General features: G+C 41.0%; 1 protein-coding gene across 8 annotated transcripts in view; it reads left to right on the top strand.

Annotated features, from left to right (window-relative positions):
• Positions 1-15,078, top strand: part of LOC122548946 (protein unc-13 homolog B-like) — a 643,343-nt gene that overhangs the window by 448,094 nt on the left and 180,171 nt on the right. The gene's annotated exons all lie outside the window — the stretch shown is intronic.

Here is a 15,078-nt window from a genome sequence, read left to right on the forward strand (position 1 = left end):
TTTATACAATAGCCTACTGTGGGGAACCTTATCGAATGCCTTGCTGAAATCCATATACACCACATCAACCGGTTTACTCTCATCTACCTGTTTGGTCACCTTCTCAAAGAACTCAATAAGGTTTGTGAGGCATGACCTACAAAACCATGCTGACTATCTCTAATCAAATTATTCTTTTCTAGATGATTATAAATCCTATCTCTCATAACCTTTTCCAACACTTTACTAACAACTGAAGTAAGGCTCACTAGTCTATAATTACCAGGGTTGTCTCTACTTCCCTTCTTGAACAGGGGAACCACATTTGTTATCTTCCAGTCTCTGGCACTATTCCTGTAGACAATGGCGATTTAAAGATCAATGCCAAAGGCTCGGCAATCTCCTCCCTGGCTTCCCAGAGGATAAATCCCATCCGGCCCAGGAGACATCTGTTTTCACACTCTGCAGGATTTCTAATACCTCTTCCTTGTGAACCTCAATCCCACCTTGTCTAATAGCCTGTATCTCAGTATTCGCCTCAACAACATTGTCGTTTTCTAGAGTGAATACTGCTTCCCCTATCTTCTCTGACTCCACACACAACTTTCCACTGCTATCCTTGATCGTCATTCTTTTATTCCTTAAATATCTATAGAAAGCCTTAGGGTTTACCCTGATCCTATCCGCCAACAACTTCTCATGTCTCCTCCTGGCTCTTCTGAGCTCTCTCTTTAGGTCTTTCCTGTCTACCTTGTAACCCTCAACTGAGCCTTCACATCTCATCCTAACATAAGCCTCCTCCTTCCTCTTGACCAGAGATTCCACTTCCTTCGTAAACTATGGCTCTCGCGCTCTACAGCTTCCTCCCTGCCTGACAGGTACATGCTTATCTAGGACACTCAGGTGCTTTTCCTTGAATAAGCTCCACATTTCTAATGTGTCCATCCCCTGCAGTTTCCTTCCCCATCCTATGCTTCCTAAATCTTGCCTAATCGCATCTTAATTGCCTTTCCCCCAGCTAACTCTTGCCCAGTGGTATACACCTATCCCTTTCTATCACGAAAGGAAACATAACAGAATTGTGATCACTATCACCAAAGTGCTCACCTACTTCCAAGTCTAACACCTCGCCGGGCTCGTTACCCAGTACCAAATCGAATGTGGCTTTGCCCCTTGTTGGTCTGTCTACATACTGTGTCAGGAAGCCCTCCTGCACACACTGAACAAAAACTGACCCATCTATAGTACTCATACTATAGTGTTCCCAGTCAATATTTGGAAAGTTGAAGTCCCACATGACAACTTCTCTGTCTCTCTCCCTCCTATTCAGAATCATCTTTGCAATCCTTTCCTCTACATATCATCTTTGCTATCCTTTCCTCTACGTTATTCTCCCAGGCACCAATCCAGCAAGTTAGTGCTAGACACCAGAGCTGTGATTGGTGTAAATGGTTTACTGACAAGATGAAGTTATATAAATGCAAACTCTGCAATTCAGAAAATATTAAGTCATTTTAACATGCAAGTACGCTAATAGCAAACATTTACATTTATCATATTTAGCCAGTCGTGTTTGTGGTAGTTTTTGTGGATAACTGATAGTTATGGTAGAAGGCTAGTGAAGGGATTTTTTTTAATCGTTCTAGCATGTGGGTGTTGTTGCTTAGCTAGTACCATTTGTTATCTATCTCTAATAGTCAGAAAACATTTAAGAGTGGCAGATTTCCTTCCCTAAAAGACATTTGTGAACTCGATAGTTTTCCAACAAAGTTACGGGGTTGCCATTAGACCAGTGTTTTTGTACAAAATTTTTATTGAATTAAAATTTTGCCATGTGCTGTCGTCAGATTTGCTTTTCAATTACTATTGCAGAGATGTTACCACTGGCTTCCCCTCTGCTTATGTTATTAAATGGGATAGATGTGAAGCAAATGATCAATTAAAATGTCCGAGACGGATTAAGACGATGAATTGTTAAGATCTTTGCTGTAGAGATCAATGACCACTAAATATTTGTGCCTTGTTTTATACAAAATCCCATTTGTTCCATCAGTTTTACAATGGTAGTAACTGGTATAATAATTTTTATTTGAAAGGGTGAATCATCTCCTATGGAATATAAAAGAGGGCACAAGACACTTATGCAGCATATTTACAAGAGCACATTATTTACTGAGCCTTTACTCAGTACTTTTTAGTTAAATAGTCTGAAGAATTGGTGTAGTCGGAACAATTAAAGCAATGAATTGTAGAATCCCACAAGAAGGATAATGCACAATAGTAATATGCTGGTTCAATTGTAATTTGAATTAATTCATATATATTTGTACCTGAAATGCCAAGCAAGCTCTGAACTTCCAATGAACCTTCCACAAACAGTGTGTTCTCTCTGTTAAAGTTTTGGTAAAACATGAGTTAAATTGTTGTCATGTAAGTCACTGAACTGAAAATAATATAAATACATTGACCATCCCGAACTGGAGTCCAAACTGCAGAGAGTGAAAATGCTGAGAGTTGAGAGAGTTGAGGGAGGGAGGCAATGCTGCATCATGTTCTAACCATTCTTGAGGCCATTTTTGAGAGGGGCTGCTTTGTGATCAATGTGCTGCTTGGAGGTTGAAGTGTGGGCCTAAGTCAATACCTGGCTTAGTTGAGGAGGGCAATCAGCAACAAGGTAAGGACAAGAGAGACCTTTTTCCCCTTCCTCCCCACCCCAAGTTTGCAGGTTGTTGATAAGGCAGAAATGGCAGTCAGTGGACTGGTATAGTCTTCCTGGCAGTGTGGGAGATCAGGGAGCAGTTGAATATCCCTGGTGACTATATCTGCAATGTGTGTCTGGCTGCAGCTCCTTTCAGACCACATAGATAGGTTGGAGCAGCAGCTGGACACACCAAGGAGCATACAGAAGGCAGTAAGTGTGATGGATAGTAGCTTCAGGGAGATGGCCACACCGCAGGTTCAATCAAGTAGATGGGTGACCACCAGGAGAAGTAGGCAGGTAGTACAAATCAAGAAAAGGATGAGGTCCTGCACAGTGAATAAAACGAATGAGACAGGAGGTTAAAAAGCCAGACTTCATGGATACTAATTTCTGGATTACTCCCGATGCCATGTGCCAGTGAGATAGGAATAGGAGGATAGGGCAGATGAATGCAAGGCTGAGTAGCTGGCTCACAGGGCAGGGATTCAGATTTTTGGGTAATTGGAATTGCTTCTGGAATGGAGCGGACCTGTACATGTAAGACAGGTTGCAGCTTCAGGGGAGGTGATGGCCTAGTGGTATTAGTTAATCCAGAGACCCAGGTAGTGTTCCAGGGACCTGGGTTCGAATCCTGCCAGGGCAGATGGTGAAATTTGAATTCAATAAAAATCTGGAATTAAGAATCTACTGATAACCATGAATTCATTATGGATTGTCAGGAAAAAAAAATCTGGTTCACTAAAATCCTTTAGGGAAGGAAATTTGCCATCCTTACTTGGTCTGGCCTACACTTGCATCCAGACCCCCAGCAGTGTGATTGACTCTTAACTGCTCACTGGGCATGATGAATATGCAATAAATGCTGACCTAGCTACTGATGCCCTTATCTCATGAATGATTTAATAAAAAAGCCTGAACTGGAAGTGGGTGGACCAATATCCTCGCACGGAGATTTGATAGAACTACTCGAGACTGTATACACTAGTCTTATAGGAAGGCGGGACCATAAACAGTTGAAAGACAAAAGAGAAGGTTGAGGCTAGTGTGGAAGTTAAAGACAGCAAGTTAAATATAGCAGGCAGGCAAAAGCATGACAGGGAACAAGAGAAAGCTGATAAATTACATATATTTCAATGCAAGAGGCTCGACAGATAAGGCAGATGAAGCCTTGGATGGGAACATGGAACTGGGTTATCACAGCTATTACAGAATCATGGTTGAGGGAGGGTCAGGATCTGCAGCTCAATTTTCCAGGGTAAAGATGTGATAGGAATGATAGAAGGGGGAGGCAAGAGAGGAGGGTGAATGGTGTTTTTGATTAGGGAAAACATCATGGTAATACTTGGAGAGGATATTCCTGAGGAATTGTCCAGTGAAGCTATATGGTTGTAACTCAGATATAAGAAAGGGGTGATCATTTTGATGGGATTGTACAACAGCCTCTCCAGTAGTTAGCTGGAAATTGAGGCACAATTGTGTGGGGAAATTGCAGCTAGCTTTAAGAATATTAGGGGGCTTTAACACCCCAAACATAGACAGGGACTGGCATAATGTCAAGGGCTTGGATGGGGAGGAATTTAAGTGTGTTCAGGAAAACTTTCTCAATCAATATGTAGATGGCTGTACTAGAGAAGAGGCAAAACTCAACCTCCTATTGGGAAATAAGGTAGGGCAAGTGACTTAGGTGCTATTAGGGGAGAACTTTGGGACCAGTGACACGAACTCAATTAGTTTTAATATTGTTGTGGACCAGGTCTATCCTTTTCTACAAGGTCAATTTCTAAATTGGGGCATGGCAAATATTGATGGTATAGACAGAAACTTTCAAAAGTGGATTGGGGCAAGCTGTTCGCGGGAAAGGGACATCTGGTGAATGGGAGGCTTTTAAAAACAAGATAATGAGAGTTCAGGGCCAGCACATTCCTGTTAGTGTGAAGAGCAAGGCTGGCAGGAGTAGGAAACATTGGATGACTAGAGATTTGAGGCTCTGGTTAAGAAGTAGGAGTCATATGTCAGATGTAGATGGCTGGCATCAAGTGAATCCCTTGAAGATAATCGGTGGTCTACAAGTACACCTAAGAAGGAAATCAGGAGGGCAGAAAGGGGACATAGCTTTTGCAGATAAGGTCAAGGAGAATCCAAAGAGATTCAAAAGTATATTAAGGTAAAAGAGTAACTATGGAGGGAATAGAACACTTAAAGATCAATGAGGTTGTCGAGGTGTGGAGTCACAGGAGATGGGTGAATCCTAAATGAATATTTGTCGTCAGTATTTACTATGGAAAAAGCATGGTAGCCAGGGAACACAGGGAAATAAATAATGATGTCTTGAAAAGAGTCCACATTACAGAAGAGAAAGTGCTGGAGGTCTTTAAACTCAAAGGTAGATAAATTCCCAAAGCCTAATCAAGTGTCGCATAACATCAAGAGAAGGAGGGAAGAAATTGCAGGGCCTCTAGCAGAGATATATGATTCATCGACAGCCGTGGGTGAGATGTTAGAAGACCGATGGTGACTATTATTATGCCATTACTTAAGAAAGGCTGTAAAGGCAAAGCCAGTGAACTACAGACCACTGAGCCTGTGTTGTTGGAGGGGATTCTGAGAGACAGGATCTACGTGCATTTGGAAAGGCAAGGACTAATTAGGGATAGTCAGCATAGCTTTGTGTGTGGGCAGTCGTGTCTCACATTTGATTGAGTTTTTTGAAGAGGTGACCAAGAAAATAGATGAAGGCAGAGTGGTAGATGGTGTCTACAACGACTTTAGTAAGGCCTTCGACAAGGTTCTGCATGGTAGACTTGTCAAAAAGATGAGATCACATGGAATCCAGGGAGAGTTCGCCAATTGGTTTGACAGTAGGAGACAGAGTGCAGATACATAGTTCCTTGAAAGTGGCACCATAGGTAAACAGGATGGTGAGTAAGGCATTTGGCATGCTTGCTTTCATCATTCAGAGGATTGAGTACAGGAGTTGGGACATCATGTTCCAGCTGTACCAGACATTGGTAAGGCTACATTTGGAGTCCTGCACACAATCCTGGTTGCCCTGCTAAAGGAAAGATGTAATTAAACTGGAAGGGGTGCAAAATTGATTTACAAGGAATTATTGAGATGGAGAGTTTGATTTATAAGGAGAGGCTGGATAGTCTGGGACTCTTTCCACTGGAGTGTAGGAGTCTGAGGGGTGACCTTATTGGGGTTTATAAAATCACAAGGGGCACAGATAAGGTGGATCGACAGTCTTTACTCTGGGTTAGGGGAATCCAGAACTGGAGGGCGTAGGTTTAAGGTGAGATGGGACAGATTTAAAAGGGACCTGAGGGGCAACATTTTGCACATGGAGGGTGGTGCGTTTATGAAATGAGTCACCAGAAGAAGTGGTAGAGGCAGCTAACTTACAACATTTAAACCAAGTTTGGACAGGTACAATGATCGGAAAGGTATAGAGGGATTATGGGTTAAATCAAGCAAATGGAAAGTCCTGTTTCGGATACCCGGTCAGCATGGACAAGTTAGGCGGAAGGGCTTATTTCCGTGTTTATGACTCTCTGACTATATATCCTTCAGATGGTGCTGAACAACCATCTTGAAACTCTGCTATCTCTGTCTTAACGATATTCCCACTATACTGTTAGATTGGGATATTGATTAACCTTTTTTACCAGTCAGGGTACTTTGCAGATGATAATGTTCTCATATATCTGCTACCCTTATTCTTTTAGATAGTAGATGATGCAGGTTTGAAAAATGGTACATAACCAACCAAAAGAAAACAAAGAACTGCAGATGCTGGAAGTCAGAAACAAAAAAAAAATTGCTGGAAAAACTGTGCATCGTTGAGAGAAAGCAGGATTAACATTTTGGATCCAGTGAAAAGGGGTGATCAAAAAGCCTTTACAAGTTACTACACTGGCTATCATGTGGAATGCACGTGTCAACCATGTGCAATGTTGTTGGTGGGAATGAATGTTTAAGCTGGTGGATTGAATGTTTGTCAAACTGGATGATTTGTACTCCGAAACATTGTTTCTTGAATGTTGTTGAAGCTACATTTACAGGACAAGTAGGAAGTATTCTATCACAGGGGTGGTATAATTGTAATATGACGAGACGAGACTGGTAATTCATGGCCTAAGATGATATTCTGGGGACGTGAGTTCAAATGGCAACAGCTTATGGAATTTAAATGTAATTAATTATTGAATAAATGAAAAATATCTGGATTTGAAAGCTGGTCTCAGAAGTAATAAGCATGAAACTACAATTAATATTAAAACCTTATTCATTCACAAATGACTCCAAACCCAGAGTGATGTGATTAGCTGCATTCTGCAATAGCTGATCATTTGCTGGCTTTGCTAGCAATATCCACTTGTCACAAATGAACATATTAAAAAAAAGAGTCATGCCATGTGGTTGGCAAGATAGCTTTTAAGGTCAGAATTTGTGTTACTCACTCATGATTCTCTTACTTTCAACGTGCTGTTGTAGCCACAGTATCGATGTGACTGATTCAGTTAAAGTTAAAAATCACACAATACCAGGTTATAGGAGTGCTGCTCCTTCGAATGGCAGCTAGTGGAGCAGTGCTCTGAAAGCTTGTACTTTCAAATAAACTTTTGGACTATAACCTGATGTTGTGTGATTTTTTACTTTGTCCACCCCAGTCCAACACCGGCATCTCCAAATCATCACTCTGATCTTGACTCTGATCTCCAGCATCCGAGGAACAGGAAAATCAACGTTTCGGGCAAAGGAGGGTGGGGGAAGGTAGCAAATAGTCAGTACATGGTTGAAGAGCTTCAGGGCAGAGGAGATGACCTGGGGGTTGCAGTGAGAGAGAGAGAGCAAGGAGTTATATCAGAAAAGTTAGAAGTAGATTATCTCTGAATAAGTGTTTTTGTTTGAAAGTTCCAGAATAGAAGAGTTTTGAATGTAGCTTTGCTCGCTGAGCTGGAAGGTTCATTTTCAGACGTTTCATCACCATACTAGGTAACATCTTCAGTGAGCCTCTGGAAAAGCACTGTTGATTATTCCTGCTTTCTATTTATATGTTTGAGTTTCTTTGGGTGGGTGATGTCATTTCCTGTTCTTTTTCTCAGGGGTGGTAAATAGGGTCCAAATCAATGTGCTTGTTGATAGCGCTTCTGTTGGAATGCCATGCTTCTAGGAATTCTCATGCATGTCTCTGTTTGGCTTGTCCTAGTATGGATGTGTTGTCCCAGTCGAAGTGGTGTCCTTCCTCATCTGTATGTAAGGATACTAATGAGAGAGGGTCATGTCGTTCTGTGGCTAGTTGATGTTCATCTATCCTGGTGGCTAGTTTTCTGCCCATTTGTCCAATGTAGTGTTTATTACAGTTCTTGCACGGTATTTTGTAAATGACATTAATTTTGCTTGTTGTCTGTATGGGGTATTTCAAGTTCATTAGCTGCTGTTTTAATGTGTTGGTGGGTTTTGTGGGCTACTGTGATGCCAAAAGGTCTGAGTGGTCATTTCTGAGATGTCTTTGATGTGGGGGAGAGTAGCTAGGGTTTCTGGATGCGTTTTGTCTGCTTGTTTGGGTTTGTTGCTGAGAAATCAGCGGTCTGTGTTCATTGGGTACCCATTCTTTTTGAATACACTGTAAAGGTGATTTTCTTCTGCTCTGTGTAGTTCCTCTATGCTGCAATGTGTGATGGCTCATTGAAATAATGTTCTGATGCAGCTTCGTTTGTGGATGTTGGGATGATTGCTTCAATATTTGATCCGTATGTGTTGTTAACCTGTAGACGCTGGTTTGAAGACTGTTCGCTCTACTGTGACATCTAGGAATGGCAGTTTGTTGTTTTCCTCCTCTTTAGTGAATTTTATGCCAGTAAGGGTATTATCAATGGTCTTGAAGGTTCTCTCTAATTTGTTTCGTTTAGTGATGACAAAGGTGTCATTCACATAGCGGACCCAAAGTTTGGGTTGAATGGTTAGCAGAGCTGTTTGTTTGAGTCTCTGCATTACTGTCTCTGCTAAGAACCCTGATATCGGAGACCATATAGGGAGGGATCACCCTCATTGATTTTTATCAAGTGACAGCAAAGGAACAGCAATTTAGTTCCAAGTCAAGATGATGTATGAGCTTGGGATTGTGTACACAATGGTCCAATTCTGCCACACATCTCCTAGGAGACAGAAGTCACAGGTTTGGAATTTGTTGTCAAAGGAGCCTTGATGACAAGCCAGGGAACTATAGACCAATGAGCCTGTCGTCAGTGGTGGGCAAGTTGTTGGAGGGAATCCTGAGGGACAGGATGTACATGTATTTGGAAAGGCAAGGACTGACTTATTAGGGATAGTCAACATGACTTTGAGCGTAGGGAATCATGTCTCACAAACTTGATTGAGTTTTTTTGAACAAGTAACAAAAAGGATTGATGAGGGCAGAGCGGTGGACGTAATCTATATGGACTTCAGTCAGGCATTCGACAAGGTTCCTCTTGGCATACTGGTTAGCAAGGTTAGATCTCATGGAATACAGGGAGAACTAGCCATTTGGATAGAGAACTAGCTCAAATGTAGAAGACAGAGGGTGGTGATGGAGGGTTGTTTTTCTGACTGGAGGCCTGTGACCAGTGGAGTGCCACAAGGATCGGTGCTGGGTTCACAATTTTTCGTCATTTATATAAATGATTTGGATGTGAGCAGAAGAGGTATAGTTAGTAAGTTTGCAGATGACACCAAAATTGGAGGTGTAGTGGACAGCGAAGAAGGTTACCTCAGATTACAATGAGATCTTGATCAGATGGGCCAATGAGCTGAGATGTGGCAATTTAGTTTAATTTAGATAAATATGAGGTGCTGCATTTTGGGAAAGCAAATCTTAGCAGGACTTATACACTTAATGCTAAGGTTCTGGGGAGTGTTGCTGAACAAAGAGACCGTGGACTGCAGGTTCATAGCTCCTTGAAAGTGGAGTCGCAGGTAGATAGGATAATGAAGAAGGCATTTGGTATGCTTTCCTTTATTGGTCAGAGTATTGAGTACAGGAGTTGGGAGGACATGTTGTGGCTGTACAGTACATTTGTTAGACCATTGTTGGAATATTGCGTGCAATTCTGGTCTCCTTCCTATCAGAAAGATGTTGTGAAGCTTGAAAGGGTTCAGAAAAGATTTATAAGGACGTTGCCAGGGTTGGAGGATTTGAGGTATAGGGAGAGGCTGAGCAGGCTGGAGCTGTTCTCCCTGGAGCGTCGGAGGTTGAGGGGTGACCTCCTAGAGGTTTACAAAATTGAGGGGCATGGATAGGTTAAATAGACAAAATCTTTTCCCTTGGGTGGGGGAGTCCAGAACTAGAGGCCATAGTTTTAGGGTGAGAGGGGAAAGATGTAAAAGAGACCTAAGGGGCAACTTTTTCATACAGAGGGTGGTACGTGTATGGAATGAGCTGCCAGAGGAAGTGGTGGAGGCTGCTATGATTGCAACTTTTAAAAGGCATCTGGACGGATATTTGAATAGGAAGGTTTTGGAGGGATATGAGCCGGGTGCTGGCAGGTGAGGCTAGATTGGGTTGGGATATCTGGTCGGCATGGGCGAGTTGGACCAAAGGGTGTGTTTCCATGCAGTGCATCTCTGTGACTCTATGACTAGTGCATTTCTCCTTGTGGTTGCTACACACTATTGTTTATGTGTCAGTGGAAGGAGTGCATGTTGAGGTGGTAGACGAGGTGAAAATCAAACCAGCAGTTTTGTTGCCGGTTGTGTCAAAATTCTTGATAGTTATCATTTTTTTTGTTATGAATGTCAAGGTGCATACATTATTTTTTCTTTTTGTTATCTTTCCAACATCTAGTCTGAGTGATTAGTATGTTCCTAAGTTTATTTCTTACTGCCTCTTTCTGCTATTCTCTGACTTTTCTTATTTCCTCTTCTTGCTTGATTTTACTCTATGGTAAATCACAACTTTCCATATTTGTTCCCTTACCCCCACTATTTAGTTTAAAACTCTCTCTGCTTCCTGAGTTATGCAGTTGGCAAGAACACTGGCCCTAGCACAGGTCAAATGTACATCCTTCAACAGTACTGCCTCAAATTTGCCAATAGCCCATTAGTCAAATCCACTTCTCCTGCAGCCGTGTTTGAGCCAAGTATATATCTTTCTAATTTTATATACCCTATGTCAGTTTGTATGTAGATAAGGTAGTAATTCAGAGATTACAACCTTTGTGGTTCTGCTGTATAATTTAGCGCTGAGCTCTTGATACTCAGGGAACAAGTTCCACTCTTGTTCCTGGGCAGGATTGAACATTATAAAAATTTCGAATAGTCAGACCAAAGCTTTAAAAGTAAATTTTCTGGCATTCCTGCAGTCTGTTATAGAGCAGGTCAGCATGAGGTTTCATTTTTTGGCCCCCAAGTCGTGGATCGTCTTTTAAATTGGAGGTCTGAACCAAAAAAAGTGCTGTCACTTAGTGAGAGGAGTTGTTCAACAGCAGCAATCCTCGATGTTGCTTCAAACTGCCTAAACTCAGATCAGCATTAATACCCTCAAATTAGTTTGTCTTTGATATGCAGAAAAAAACGAGAAATAAGCACGTCCAAGGAGAGGATAAAATTGCTGGAAAAAGTCATGCATTCAAAGCTTTTAATCTTGCGCTCATCAGGTCAAAACAATGAGTTAGTTATATTGCTCAAGAAGACCGTGCTAATGCAGAAAAAATGTTTCCTTTGAGATTTGGTATTGTAATTCTGTCCTGATGATTGCAAATAGAAAAGCTTTGACTACGTGTATCTTTTTCCATAATGCCTGTGTTTTATGCTTGCAACTAATTAAAGAATAAAATGTCTCTTGCATAACAACTTGACAGTGTTTTGGCTATTATGTCTGTGCGCGCTTCATTTTTTGATTTTGCAAAGGGATGTACAGCAGAACTACAGGTTAAAATATCTCTAACTTTTTAAATTTCTGCAATTAAGAATCCAGATATTATGCACTATCAATAGATGTTATTGGTTTACTATCTATTGGCAAATAATGCATTATATCAACAATGATATATCTTTATATTATATATAATCATCTTATTTTGCTTAGCTCCTTATTTTTGTCAACTAGTTGTTTTTCGGACTGGAAACCTGTGACCAGCTGTGTTCCACAGGAACTAGTGCTGAGTCTACTTTTATTTGCCACTGATCTAAATGATTTAGATGAGAATATAGAAGGCATGGTTAGTAAGTTTGCAGTTGATACCAAAATTGGTGAGATAGTGGGCAGTGAGGAAGTTTATCTAAGATACAAAGAGATTTTGATCAATTGGTTCAATGGGCTGAACAGTGACAGATGGAATGTAACTTGGATAAATGTGAGGTATTCCAATTTGCTAAGACAAACAAGGACAAGACTTATATATTTAAAAGGCAGGCCTTGGGTAGTGTTGCAGAACAGAGACGTTAAGGGTTCAGGTACATAGTTCTTTGAAGTTTGCCTCACATACAGACAGGTGATTACGAGGCTGTTTAACACACAGACCTTCTTTGCTCAGTCTTTGAGTATCGAAATTGGGACGTTATGTTGAGGCTGTACAAGATGTTGGTGAGGCCTTTTCTGGAGTATTGTGTCCAGTTCAATCACTGTGTTATACGAAGGATATTATTAAGCTGGAGAGGGTTCAGAAGAGATTTATCAGGATATTGCTGGGAATAGAAGGTTTTGAGTTATAAGGAGAGGCTGCTAAGCTGAGACTTTTCTCATTGTCGGAGGTTTATAAAATCATGATAGGTATAGATAAGATGAATGGCAGGTGTCTTTTCCCTAGGGTGGGGAGTTGAAGACTAGGGAACATATTTTTAAGTTGAGAGGAGAAAGATTTAAAAAAGACATGGGGGAATTTTATTTTATGCAGAGTGGTTCATGCATGGCATTAACTTCCAGAGGAAGTGGTGGATACAGGTATAGTTAAAACATATAAAAGACATTTAGATATGTGCATGAATAAGAAATGTTTGGAGGGATATGGGTCAAGTGCAGACAAGTAAGACTAGTTTAGTTTGGGATTATGATTGTCATGGAGGGGTTGGACCAAAGGGTCTGTTTCCGTGCTTTCCGACTCTATAACTAGTTAAGATAATTTCAAATTGAGGGTAATTTATTTTTATAAATACATAATTCAGAGTTATTAAAAGTCCACTCAATGCTGATTGAACTCAGAAAATGCAGGTTTTTCTCATTTCTGCAAACACTGAGGTAAGTGAGTGATAGCTACAAACACTCTAAATTAAAACTATTTCTCATATCACTCATTAGATACTTTTACTGATGAAGTTCAATGTGTTCATCACGCATTAGGGTTTAGTGAGAATTATTTTCCTTTATCAGCTGGAAAAAGTTGTTCTCTCTGCACCAGTTATAACTGAAGGATTTATTAACTGTTCAGGATGGTGGGAGTAGTATGTGGAAACAATCAGTTTATGTACTCAAAATTTGGATCTACAAATACCATCTCTGCTGTTTTTTTAATCATAGAATCCCTCCAGTGTGGAAACAGGTCATTCAGCCCTACAAGTCCATACCAACCCTCCGAAGAGTAACGTACCCAGACCCATTCCCCTACTACTCTACATTTACCCCAATCTAATGCACCTAACCTACACATCCCTGAATGCTATGGGTAATGGCCAATTCACCTAAAATGCACATCTTTGGATTGTGGGAGGGAACCAGAACACCCAGAAGAATCCCACACGGACATGGGAAGAATGTGCAAATTCCACACAGTCGCCCGAGGTTGGAATTGAACCCGGGTCCCTGGCGCTGTGAGGCAGTAGTGCTAACCATGAAGCCACCATGCCGCCCAGCCGCCCAAATCAGTATGACAATCTATGCTAAAGGAAGTGTAGGAGTTATGGAATCTTGTTTATATAGGCAAAATTCATTGAAAGTTGTAGGGCAAGTTGAGAAAGTGGTTAATAAAGTGCACAGAAAATGGCTTTATAAATGGAGAGAGGCATTGGCCAGAATTTTCATCACTGGGTAAAGAGCACAGTCATGAAAATTATAACTCCACGAGTCCAACTTGCTGTACCAGATGGTCAGACTGTCATTTTGGGATGAAGTATGAATGAACATTAAACCTACCAACCCGAGAAATAATGGAGCAAAAACTGTGGGGGCTTCCGGCTACAGAGGCAGGCAATATAAAAGGCCAGCCTAGGTGCTGAGGCCACTTTGTCCCATGGTAAACAAAAAAGGTATAAAACACCAAATGGCTATCATCTCTCATGCTCCATCCATGTGCAGTTGTTCTCTTCTACCCACCTTCTGGTCCTTTGGAGCCATAATGCCAATTTATTGACAACTCATGTGCTCCCACTCATGTCTCTTTGCCCTTAGACCCTCCAAAGCAACTTAATCAGTATTCACTTTTAGTAAACCTCAGGATGTATGCTAAGATGAAAGTAAGTGACATTGTAAGTATCAATTGATTAGTTCACTCTTCTCAAATTAACGTAATTGATAAAACCCGTTCATGACACTTAATTTCTTTCAACTATTTATTCCCTTATAGAAACAAGCACAAATGTTCACAGCTCCATGTCAGACTTTAAAATTACTTGGAAGCATCAGTCAAACTAAACTGACAGGAACCCTCCTGTGATAATCATAGATTATGAAATCAATCATGTTGCACATGTTCTATAATGATCACCCTCAGTCTATAGCAAGGGAGTGAAATAGCAAGCTTGATTTCTTTGAAATTGTTGATTATTAAAAAACAACTTAAATGCCTCGATACCTTGGTAATTCCAAGGGATTTTAAAAACCTTGATGTCTTGATGGTTCCAATGTGCTAATCCATTTTTTATATGCATTCACATCCACCTTAACTATCTCAAAACACACCTGGTCTTTCCCAAAGCACACACCCCTCTTCCCTCCCCTACCAATCCCATCACCAAAATAAAACTGTCCCTTGATCTCTCCAGAAGAGTACCCTACCTCTCCTCCAAAGAATTCTGATAAATTAGACCTTCTGCTGAAAAATATGAAAGCCCACAAGTTGTGTTCTGGGTCCGTCTGAAGTATTCCACCTCACTCCTAAATTGTGACTTGGAGATGTTGGACTGTCTTTGAGGAGACACAAAGTCAGTTATTTGCCGCAGTATCCTAGCCTCTGACCTCTTCTTGCAGCTACTGTATTTATGTGTTGAGTCCAGTTGAGTTTCCAGTCAATGGCAGCGCCCACAATGTTAATTGTGGGGGATTCAGTGATGGTGACACCATTGAATGTAAAGGCATAGCTGTTAGATTGTCATTGGATATCGTCATGTGGGTGGTGCAAATGTAACTCACCACTTGTCAGCCCAAGCCTAGCTTTTGTCCAATCTTGTTACATTTGAACATGGGTTGTTTCAATGTCAAGAATGGT

Source organism: Chiloscyllium plagiosum, chromosome 1 (assembly GCF_004010195.1).
Source record: "Chiloscyllium plagiosum isolate BGI_BamShark_2017 chromosome 1, ASM401019v2, whole genome shotgun sequence".
In the NCBI taxonomy this organism is placed as follows: Eukaryota; Metazoa; Chordata; class Chondrichthyes; order Orectolobiformes; family Hemiscylliidae; genus Chiloscyllium; species Chiloscyllium plagiosum.